General features: G+C 44.8%; 1 long non-coding RNA gene across 2 annotated transcripts; it reads left to right on the top strand.

Moving 5' to 3' along the window:
• Positions 1–535: 535 nt before the first annotated feature.
• Positions 536–11,292, top strand: LOC135984218 (uncharacterized). 2 transcript variants are annotated; one of them, XR_010602128.1, is made up of 4 exons: positions 536–609; positions 7,695–7,814; positions 7,968–8,151; positions 8,836–11,292. It is a non-coding gene; the product is annotated as an uncharacterized LOC135984218 (long non-coding RNA). The 2 variants fall into 2 exon arrangements; XR_010602127.1 differs by lacking the exon at positions 536–609 and having other exon boundaries at positions 7,558–7,814.
• Positions 11,293–11,715: the final 423 nt, after the last annotated feature.

Genomic DNA, 11,715 nt, shown 5'->3' with positions numbered 1-11,715 from the left:
GAAACTGAGGCATTGAAAGGTTGTGATTTTTTTCACAGAAAACTATATTGCTGAGAACAAAAACCAGATTTACTGAATCTCCGTCCTGTGGGTTGTTTAGCTAAAAATCATCTTTAAAAAAATATATAAATACCATGGGACAGATCCTCAGCTGGTGTGAGTTTGCGTCACTCTATTGACTTCAAGTCAATAGAGCTACATGGATTTACGGATCTAGCTCTGATAAATAATATGCTGCAAACCACAAACTAAGATATCAATAACATCATCACGTCTTGCTGGTCTCCTGACAGAAACGGAAGAAAGCACTATTTCTTGTTTGTTTGTGTGTTTTGGCTATCTGAATTATTGATATGTCCCCTGAAACTGTCTATAATTTCCCATTGAGCACAGAGGCATTTCAGTGGTAAGAGTGGACCTGGTCAAGCTGCTAGTGTTTCTGCTGCTGAACTTAGCATACAAGCTGTTCAGAGCGCCAACAGATGTTTCTGCTTTTTAAGGTCTCTGGGAACCTTATTGAATTTTTTTTTTTTATTTTCTTGTAGGAACAAATGCCAACACAGCCGAGATCCAAAAAGCTTGACCTCAACCTTATGTTGTTGTTGGAAGGTATTGTGCCTGGATATCCTATTGTCCTTCTCATGTAATAAACTGGCGGTTATGAATCCCAGATTTGCTTTTTCACACATACAGAGTTTATGGATAGTTGCTGTTATTCAGTTATTCTAATAATTCTCATGGCAACAAAATACTGGAAAACAATTGAACATGGAAGGCATGATCTCTCTTGATGCCGTGCAGTACTGGAGATGCACCTTGCTTATGCAGTGTTGACCAAGCTGAAAATTTAACTTAAAACAGATCTTCCACCCATTGATTTTGCTTGTGCCTTGAGCAGTCTCTAGCCAAATGACAATAAAGCCAAACATTTCAAGAGCAATTACTGACTTTGACTTTGTTTTGGTTGCCCAGCAGGAAACATCTACGGGACCTGAGCTGGGAACCCAATAACCAGAACACACACAATGAGTGGACATTCATGATTATTATTATTATTGTTGGAGCTAGATTCATCCCCTAAATGCAAATGGCATCTCCCCAGGCTAGAGAGGCCTTGCTCATCAGGTGGCTTTCCCTCCAGGGCAAGCTGTGTTCCACAGACACCTTCCCTCGCGGTTTCTGATAGAGAAAGGACAACTTTAGTTTCCAATGGAGGCTTTGCATGAGCCCTGTAGGCAGTGGCTCCTCAGAGGATACACTGAATCAGCGCATCCCCTGGCCTCCCTACCTTCACTTCTTCTCTGGCTAGCACAGTTTGGGACAGCACTGGCCCTGCAACCTGGCTAGCAAAAGTTGCCAAATACCCGAAGGTAAATTTAGTCTTTCCAGTCAATTTTTGCAATAAAACCATGTTTGCAGGCGCCCCATTCATACATAAGGTGTCATTTGGAACAGAAGTTAATAGTTTGAGGTTGTATATTTTTAGCCAACAAAGTGACAAATTGCTCAGCTAGCCTTTGCTTTCAAGTCTAAAAATTGAATGCTTTTCTCTAGACAACTGTTGGCTCATACTTTTTATGAACTGGGCTCAGGACTTTCTAAAGAGTTTTATGGTTCAGCATCAATGTTCCAAAAGGCTTTTAAGAAAATCCATGTGTGCTCCTCTCTTGAAGCTGGCTGAGTGAGGTGGGAATGTTTAACGGTCTGCCAGGAGCGCCTATAAAATACGGCACTGAAAGAAAACAAGGTTTCCAGTACTCCCTGTCTCCTGATTCACAAATGTTTAAAGCCTTCAGGTTATAATTTAAACTTTAAAGTCTTCCAGTTTACAGCCTCCCAGCCTTTATTTAGAGATGGGTTGAGACTGGAGAATTGGACTGGCGTGGCAATGTATGTATTACCAAACTATCTACAGTGAGCTGGGTAGCTGGCCTGGAACACTGCGATGTCATAACATGCCTCTGTTTATAACATTCACTAGTGCAGTGGATAAGACTAAATCTTGCCTGTGGCTCTGTTCAGTTTAGAGTGTTGCTTGCATATAGCCTCCTTTGATATCGAGTCAGAAGTGGATACAAGTCTGGGTGCTATGAAAATAATACTCTGTGCTCTTGCTTTGATGGTAGGCAGTATGTAGCCCATGTATGATGTTTGGAAACCAGGGGGTGTGTTAACAGTTTAAGCTGGTGGCCAGTTCACTAGTGAGAAAAGCAAAATCATGCTCCAAACACTGGCCCAACTCTTCTCAGGGCTTTTCTTTAGTCACAAAGATTCAAAACCAGTCTCCAGGGCTTCAGTCATTACAGCCTTTGTTCAGGGCTTCATGATGCTTCTTAGCTGAGGCTTTCTCCAAGTAACTCCTGCTCTCTGCAGGTATCTCCTGCTCTAGCCTTCTGTTCAATAGGCATAGAACCACCTGCTCCCTGGTCCTTCCCTGACCGTGGGTTTCCCCACTCTGCTCCTCTGAGGCAAGAAGCTTTACATGTGATTTCCCATAGAGCACGTGGCTAAGAGAAGATATGTGCCCTACAACTATAGCTCCCAATTTTAAAGGGACCAGGGCTGTACCAGGAGCACTGGGATGTGATCACATGCTCCTAAGACCCAGTGTCCTCCTGTTGCACTACAATTCAATACGACTGTTTGCCAGGAAACCAAACAAAACTTCCTGATTTACTTTTTTCATATTTGGCTAGAATGTCATATGTCCATAACTGGATACAGGCTCAAACTTCAACCTCCCATCTGAGTCCTTTCAGATTAGGGCTGCCAACCCTCCAGAATTGTCCTGGAGTCTCCAGAAATTAAAGATTAATCTTTAATTAAAGATTACGTCATGTGATGAAATGTCCAGGAATTCATCCAACCAAAGTTGGCAACCCTATTTCGGATCTGGATCCCCAGGTGAGAACAGGCTCGTGGTCTGGATTCTGGGCCAGATTCAAAGTGTGACTAGATCCATTTTTAGATGTAGGCAAAACCAACTTATATCTCCTTAGGCTTTATCTCTATTAAATCCTAGCCTTGATAGGTTACAGTTCAAGCTGCAGACCCAAACACTAACCCTCTTATGGATATGGACACAGTCTCCTTCCTCATCCTTTCTTTACATCTAACATTGCTTTTCATATAGCCTTCTCAGTGACACACGGACATGTTAAAGACTAACAGATTTATTTGGGCATAAGCTTTCGTGGGGTTTTTTACCCATGAAACCTTATGCCCAAATAAATCTGTTAGTCTTTAAGGTGCCACCGGACTCCTTGTTGTTTTTGTGGATACAGACTAACACGGCTACCCCCTGATACTTGACATGGACATGGTTTTGCTATTATAAAAGTGGGAAAGAGGTGTTTAATATTTGCCACTGAAATGACTAAAGCTATTACTTTAAATAGGAGTTTAGTAGAAATGGAGAGGAGACAGACATTCTAAACAAGCACTTCGGAAAAGAACCGTGGCTGACAGGGCATTCAGAGGATTTACTCCCTCATAGAGAGGGAAAGTTGTTAAATCTCTCTCTCCCCACACAATAATATAAATGTAGTAAATTCTACATCTCACCATCTGCAAGTGCTGTGTTAACTTTCCCTGTTAGGTCTTAAATAATCATAAGATATTGAAGCTCATTTCCTTAGCAGTTAATAATAAAGCAATCACAAAAGAGATCCAAAGGGGCCCTTGTGACTAGCATAGTATGGATCCAGAATTATCCCAGAAGTTATATTAGTTGCATTATGGCAGTGCCTAGTAGGCCCTTTGTGCTGGGCACTGGACAAACACATACACCTCTACCCCGATATAACGTGGTCCTCGGGAGCCAAAAAATCTTACCATGTTATAGGTGAAACCGCGTTATATCGAACTTGCTTTGGCCTTCGATTGACAGACACCAATCCCCAGCTCTCTGGTCCCCAGCTAGTTTTCAGAGCTCTTACAAACCCCACTCTAGGCTGAGGGGCCAGCATGGCGGCAGCTGTGACCACAGTGGGTCTGAGTTACACACCAGCTACCCCCGGGCTGTTTGCTGCAATCTTGCTCTAGGCAGGGAACAGGGAAGTCCTATTTTCCCGCCCCCTGGCAATCCCCCCATGCAAGGGCTTGGTCTCTGTCCTCTCTCTCCTCCCTGCTGGGAGAGGTGGCTCCTCGGTCCTGCCTCCTTGCTGAGGGCCATGCCAGCTGGTCGCGGCCTTTGCTATGTGGGCAGCAGGGACCGTGCGGCCTGACTCCTCGATGGGGAGCTGGGCCCTGAGGGGTAGATCGAGGCTCGGGCGAGGCGCTGTGCCGGCGGCTCCCATGTCTCTCCCACTGTGCCCTTCTGCTGCGCCCCGCCGCCGCCGCCCTGGATTGCCGGTAGATGTGGGAGCCGGGTGAGGCTGGCCCTGCAGGTGGCCGCTCTGGAAGTGTGTCCAATGTGGTGGCAAATTAACGAGCTCTGTGCAGGTAGAGACCGATCTGCTCGCGTGTGCAAGCGCCTTGCCGCGGGGGGCTGAGGAGCTGTTACCTAGAGGACTCCATTCCCGGCTGTCTCGGGCTGGCAGGTGCCTCCTGTACCTGTCCACACCTCTGATCGCTCACTGGGGAGGGTAGGGTTGTTGGCTTGCGCACTGGGAGTTGTTAGCTGAACTGTGCTGCCAAGCAGCGCCGTTATCTTTCTCTTAGCCAACAGTGGTGCAGCCCCGCCCCCCAGAGCGCTGCTTTACCGCGTTCTAGCCGAATTCGTGTTATATCGGGTCGCGTTATATCGGGGTAGAGGTGTAGTAAGAAACAGTCCCTGCATCCCCAAACAGATTACAATGTAACTAGACAAGACAGACAAAGGGAGGAAGGGAAAAGAGAGCCACAGACTTGCCCAAGATCAGACAGAAGGTGAGTGAAGAGATTAGAACCACGATCTCCTGGCTCAGTCGTGTCCTGACCGCTAGATCACACCACCTATCACCGCGTCAGTCATGATCTTTTTGCCCCTGTAGTTTGCTGACAATGTGCTTTGTTTGTAATGTCGGATCCCCCCTACTAATGACTTGAAAGGGCAATTAACCTATCCATGAATACGTGAAGAACTTGAAGTAACGGAAGCTGTTTCTAGTTAGAATGGTAGCTCTGTGTAGAGTGTCCATGCTATGCCATGTTTTATATTCACAAAGACCCTTAGTTAAAGGATTATTTGTTTATTTAACATGTTCACTCTAAAATGGGAAATACTGTATTAAAAGAAAATAAAGGGCCAAATTTTCAGCATTGCCTTAACTGGGCCTCTGTTTTTCCAGATGCATTTTAGTGCCTGCAGTTATTTGGGGCCACAATTTAGATTATTCCGATGTTCAAGTCCCTGACAGTCTGCAGATCAGGGACTGAAGTCTCTTAGTGCCCTAATATGCTTTACCTATAAATTTCTGCACTCCAGAACGCAGATGGCAGTGTCTGAACAATCTAGTCTTACCGTTTGTAAGGTCATAAGAATACTAAGACTAAAAGAGTATAACCATTTAAATCCGTATCTAACCTTCTCATTTCCACGGCGCACAAAACACTGCAGATGTCACTAATTACCACACAGGGCTGGCACTGCAAAAGGTCAAGTCATGAGTAGCTCTTGGAGACTTCGATTGTTAGGCTCGGTCTATGCCTAACACTTGGGTTGACCTAGCTCTGTCGCACAGTGTGTCCCCGATAGATGAATTTAAGTCAACCTAAGCCCTGGTGTATGCAGGACTACACTGATAGACGCATTCTTCTGTCAACACAGCTACTGCGGGGGTGCTTAACTGCAACATCTCCAGTGGGTGGCTTAACTGCAGCGATGGAAAATCCCTTCTGTCACCGAAGCAAATGTCTTCAGCCTGGTGCTACAGCCGCAGCACTGTAGCTATGCTGCTGTAGCAGTAGACATACCCTTAAACGTGATCCCGTCAGGTCAAGTTGGTGGGACATTGGTGGGCTAAAGTGGACTACTTTCAAAATTTGCCCTGCCATTGCTTAAGCTGTACCAGCTAAATGGATGTACACCTCTACCCCGATGTAACGCTGTCCTCGGGAGCCAAAAAATCTTACCGCGTTATAGGTGAAACCACATTATATCGAACTTGCTTTGATCCGCCTGAGTGTGCAGCCCTGCCCCCCCCGGAGCGCTGCTTTACCGCGTTATATCCGAATTCGTGTTACATCGGGTCGCGTTATATCGGGGTAGAGGTGTACTTGGTAACTGCAGTACAACATACCCGTGTGTGAGAGAGAGATACAAATAGGTGTGTGAGTAAAATATCTATTTTATACTTAAAATCCATCACTCCTCTGAATCAAGAGTGAAAAAAATGTTGCCTTCTACATACGCATTGAGAGAGATTAGATAGATGTATATGTAGAAAGGGGAAACTTGTTTTTCCCTCTTGATTCAGATGAGTGATGTAACTGAAGCAAAGGCAGTAAGACTGCTAGAGAACTGGAAAGGGATCTTCACTGAAGAGTCAGTCCTACCCCACCCCGATGTCAGTTACAAACTACTATTGATTTCAATAGGAGCAGAATCAGGCCTATGGAGCTACACCCTAAAAGGTGCTGAGCTTCCTCAACTCCCTCTAAAGCAGAGGTCCCCAAACTGTGCGGAGGAACATTTGAGGAGGCGTGGTGGGGCCGGGGCCGGGGCCTGGGCCTGCGGGGAGGGAGAGCCTCCCAGCCCAGCTCTGCCCCAGCCACCGCTCCACTCCTGGCTGCAGCCCTGGCTCCTGACCGCAGCTACGCTCCTGGCCCCACATCCCTCCCTCCCCCAGCCTCGGCCCCCTGCCGTGGCTCCGCCTCTGGCCTCGCCCCCAGCTATGACCCCAGCCTTGGTCGCTGGGTCTCGATCCAGCCGTGGTTCTGGACCCATCCTTGGCCCCCTTACCTCTGTCCATGCCCCCCCGCCACAGGAGCCGTGGCCCTGGTTCCCGACTCTGGCTCCCAGGGGCAGAGGGGTTTGGATAAGGGGGGGACATGACGTGAAAAGTTTGGGGACCACTGCTCTAAAGCCCATAGGAGCTACAAGTACTCTCTGCCTGGCCTGACTGTGCCATTACCAACTGCTGTAATGCTCCATGGTGTTTTGAGTTTGTACACATTTTAAACCCTTACTGTCCTATTAAGAGGGATTTATGTTCTTGAGTCTTATCAACATTTACAAAATGTATCTGATCTCTTGCAATCGGTACAACATTCTTTCACAGCTGGCTGCTCATGGAAGTCACATGAAATCTGATGGGAAGTTTCACAAGGCTGTGTTAGGTTGGGGCAGTATTTAACTCATGCCAACCCATATTTAAGGGATAACTTCTAGAAAGAGAGTTAGAATAGCACAATCTTCCTTCATTCTATAAATATGCTGTTCAAATGCTTCCTTTTTTTTGCCATACAGTAAACTTCCATGAGTCCGTGTAATTTGCATTACAATGGACAGTGATCAAATGTGTCCAGAACATAGAGAAATTATGCACCCTACCCCTAAATCTTAATGGAACCATGCAGGTCCCTCCCATCCCAATGAGGCTAACTCCTTACCTAGATTGTAAGCTCTTTGGGGCAGGGGAGCACTTAGCGCAATGGAGTCCTGGTCTAAGAGTGGGGCTCCTAGGTGCTACGGTACCACAAATAATGACTCTCTGTAACAGCTGGTTTTTAGCTTTAAATAGCTGAAATATTGCTTTTCTAATTCTTTCCAGCCTATGCACGTGTCAAAGGCTGTGTGAAGTCAGGGGGAGCGAAGGGCATGCAGCACCTTCCAGGATCCAGACCCATGGTGCTGACACCTAGGACACTGAATATCCTGTGTTTCTCGATGGGTATGTTTTTTACATTTTGTTTTGTGTTTTTTCATATTCTATTACTCAGCTTATCCAAAGACTTTTGTTTAAATAGTATTACTGTATCCGCTGTGGTGATGTGGAACAGTTGCATTGCCACACCTAATGAAATCCGTTTTCTCACGTCACCAGTTAGGGGGGCCACCGCTGCGGTACAGAAAACTGGGACATCCGGGATGATCCTGAATGCTTAAACTGGCCAGCTGGCAGTGTGCACTGAGGACCCTCCAGGGCAGCTCCCTCAAAAAAAAGGATGATCCCTGGCAGGTAGCAACCCTGGTATCGTGGCTATCGGTGCACAAGAAAAATACTGGCTGTGAGTAACTTAGGATATACTGACATCTAGTGGCTTTGTTAGCAAGAGTGAAAACATAAAACAAGAAATGGCTTGTGTTTTCTATCATTTTCTTCCTAAAGGTATGTTGTAAGTACAATAGTAAAAAATGTTAGCATTTTAGAAAACCCCTGCATTGCTGGAGAGAAGAAAAAGCAGCAGTCCTTGACAAACTTGAAAAAATCTTGGGCAACTTTTTCAAACACTAATATAGAGAAGTGTATATGCATACCGATTGTTTTACCCTCTGTTATTTAGTGTAATCACTTCTGGTGAATGTGCCTGAGTTTGAGGGAGTTCTAAGCTGGACTCGGCGCAATGGTAAAAAATAAAAAAAGTGGATAAACAAACCTAAATCCCATATTCCTCACATGAGAAATGGGTAAGCTCATGTTAGCCTCGAGTACCCTACTGGCTTAGTGTGGTCACTGAACATGACACGCTCTACCAATGAAGCAGCAGAGATAAGTGGCAGTGTTCCTTTGGTTGTCCTTCTTGGTATTCAGACAGTGGAATGTTGGGATGAAGGCAGATCAGTATTAGCTGGACTATTCCCTATGTACGGTAGAAACTGGAGACAGTAAATGGAAGGGAAGTTGTTACAATGTCTAGATATGTCCATTGTGCTGGTTTTATGAATGCTTTATGTTTATACTTTGTTTGCAGCATTGTTGTAGCCATGTTGGGCCCAGGATATGAGAGAGACAAGATGGGTCAAGTAATATCTTTTAGTGGACCAACTTCTGTTGATGAAGGAGACAAGCGAACCCAACATCAATATCAGATGGTACAGACATGCAGTTAGGAAATCCAATTCCGCCCTTGGACACTGAAACTCCATAAAGAGCAAAGTTCTGTTAAATCTCATGTAACTTTGATTGTTTTGAATTAAATATTAATTGCCATCTCAAGGTCAAAGGAAGCAATTAAAACTGGTTGTTTGCAAAGGAAGCCATCAGTTAAGGTTTAATGTGTTTGGCCCAAGTTGAACTTCAAAATGGAATATTTAAAAGACTATTTAAAACGGATACCATATTTGAATGACAGCATTGCACATACTGACCTGAGCTCATAGGAAGCCTCATCAAACTTATCCATAGATTAATAGATTCCAAGAGGGACCATAGTTATCATCGAATCTGACCTCCCGTATACTACAGGCCCTAGAACTACCCCACAATAATTCTTAGAGTAGAGCTTTCAGAAAAACATCTGATTTTTAACTTCCATTAAATCAATGGAAAAAAGCCTCCTGAACCCAATGAGAGTTGGACTAACTGCAGAATTGTTGAGTGAAGCCTAAAACTTTGGACATGTAAACTTTATACTGCAAAAATACCCTTTTTTTAAAATTGTCTTTGATAGCTGTGAGAAATTATGCTGATCTGAGTCTGAATCTCTGAATTAGACACTGAACTAGAAGATATTTGGCAGTATGTAATGGATCCAGTGCACATTGTTCCCCCTAGGCCAGGCCACAGGTACATTGGCATAGCAGAGTGGAGGAAATATACATCCCCACTGCTGTGCTATTCCTTTTGTGAGGATAAATATATTCCTATGGCATGAGTCACCAGATGGTGGAATTACATAGTCTTACACATTTTCTTTCTCGGTGTTTGAGCAAGTTTAGTCTTGGAAGAAATGCTATGTTGTTTTTCTGATGTAGATTCTTCGGAAGAGCTGTGACAACTTGCAGTAACGGAATTTGCTCTTTGCCTCAATCGCTCATCTAGATTCAGTTCTTGAGGCACAGCTCCCTGGAAACCAAGCACCAGCGCTTGGGTTGAGATCCCTGAAAGAGGGAATTGCCTGGGTGCTGTTGATGACCCCCTCTGCTCAGGGACTGATATTTGTGTAAATCAAACAAGTTACACTAAGAAAATGCACAGACCATGTCACGGATTTCTCCAGTAGGAAGTTGATCTACAAGGGCTCAACATCAGTTACTGCTTGGCAGAGGGATGATGCTCTGATTTTAGTCTCCTGAATGGTCAGTCTGGCATCTTCATTCATGAACATTACATTTTAAAAAAAACCTCTTTCACTGTTGATCTCACAGCACAAGCTACTGAGAGTAGGAAAGAAACACAGTCTGGGGCTGTTGAGTATTGATTTTATTGTTTAAGATGTTTCTGGGGGCCTAGAATGGAGACAATGTGCATTCTCTCACTTGTCAGCCTTCTCACTCCCCATCTCCTCTGAGAGGTTTAGGAACAGCTCTCCATTCCATATGGGTGGGGAGGTGATCACATGTGGAGGGCAGGGCATCCTGCTTCCTCACGGCTATTTATTTTTCATGGAGTGCCAAGAACTAGCTGATTTCTGAGGATGTTGTTGTTGCTAACTTGTTTCACCCTCTTCTTCCCTCCCAAAGGTGCGTTTCAATGTGAGAAATCTGAAGCACCTATGCTAAAATATTGTATAATGCACCAAATCCACTTTGTGCCTATGGGACAATCAGGAAATCTTCTATGATAGCCACTCCATAAAACTCCTTACCTTAAGCCCGTTGCTACTGGTGGAGAAAGAAATCCCTGGATAATTGTACTGGAAAATACCTGCTTTGCACAAATACTCCAGACTGCTTCTAGTCACTACCCAAAAACTATAGAACCCTTTCTCCACTCAAATATTAACTGCTAGCAGCTACATAGCAATTTAGTGTACCTATGTACTTTGAATTGAAGGCCATAAAGAAATTTCAGTAGTTTATATAGATGATTAGTAATACTTAGTACTCAACTTCATCAATGGGTTTTATGAACATAAATTAATGCTTACAACACCAAGTGTTTCCCCCATGTTACAGAAAGGGAAATGGAAATATTAGATTGTCACCCTCTGACACTATGTCACAGCAAGATTAGAGCTCAACAGTACCTGGCTGTAAGCCTATCTTCAGATCATGCCTCTCTACAGGCATTCTTGCCACATGTAACTTAATATGCCGTTTTAATCGCAGTATTCTAGAATGGAATGTGTGCATCCAAATTGTTTTTAAGCTTTGATTTGTACACCTAGTTTTGCTCTCACTCTTTTCCAATTTTTCTGACCCAGCTGTGCAATACTGCATGTGCCTGGATTCACATTTAAAAATTAGGCTTGATGGCATTCTGCACCAAAAAATAAAAATTCTGCACACAATATTTTAAAATTCTGCAAATTGTATTTGTCAACTAAATAGGGAGACTCCAGCATGGCATTGGGCTGCACAGAGGGAGATCACTCTGCAGCTCCCCCCCACCCCACAGCACATGGACTCAGTGGTGAGGCTGCACCCAACCCTAATACAGTGTAAGGACCAGGCCTGCCCCAGAAACATCCCATGGCCCTGCCCCTCTGTGCCAGGTGCACCAGGTATGGGCAGGCAGGCTCAGCAAGGCAGAATCAAAGTGTGAAGGGACTTAGAGGTGTGGGTTGAGAGGTTTCTATGTGGGGCAATCTGGGTGTGGGTGGCTCAGTGGGGGATCTGGCTCTGGGTGGGGGAGGGATCTGGATGCACAGGAGTTTGTTGTGGTGGGTTCTGGGTGCAATGGTAATGGG

The sequence above is a fragment of the Chrysemys picta genome, chromosome 6 (assembly GCF_011386835.1).
Source record: "Chrysemys picta bellii isolate R12L10 chromosome 6, ASM1138683v2, whole genome shotgun sequence".
Lineage (NCBI taxonomy): Eukaryota > Metazoa > Chordata > Testudines > Emydidae > Chrysemys > Chrysemys picta.
This window is presented reverse-complemented; position numbering and strand designations above follow the sequence as displayed.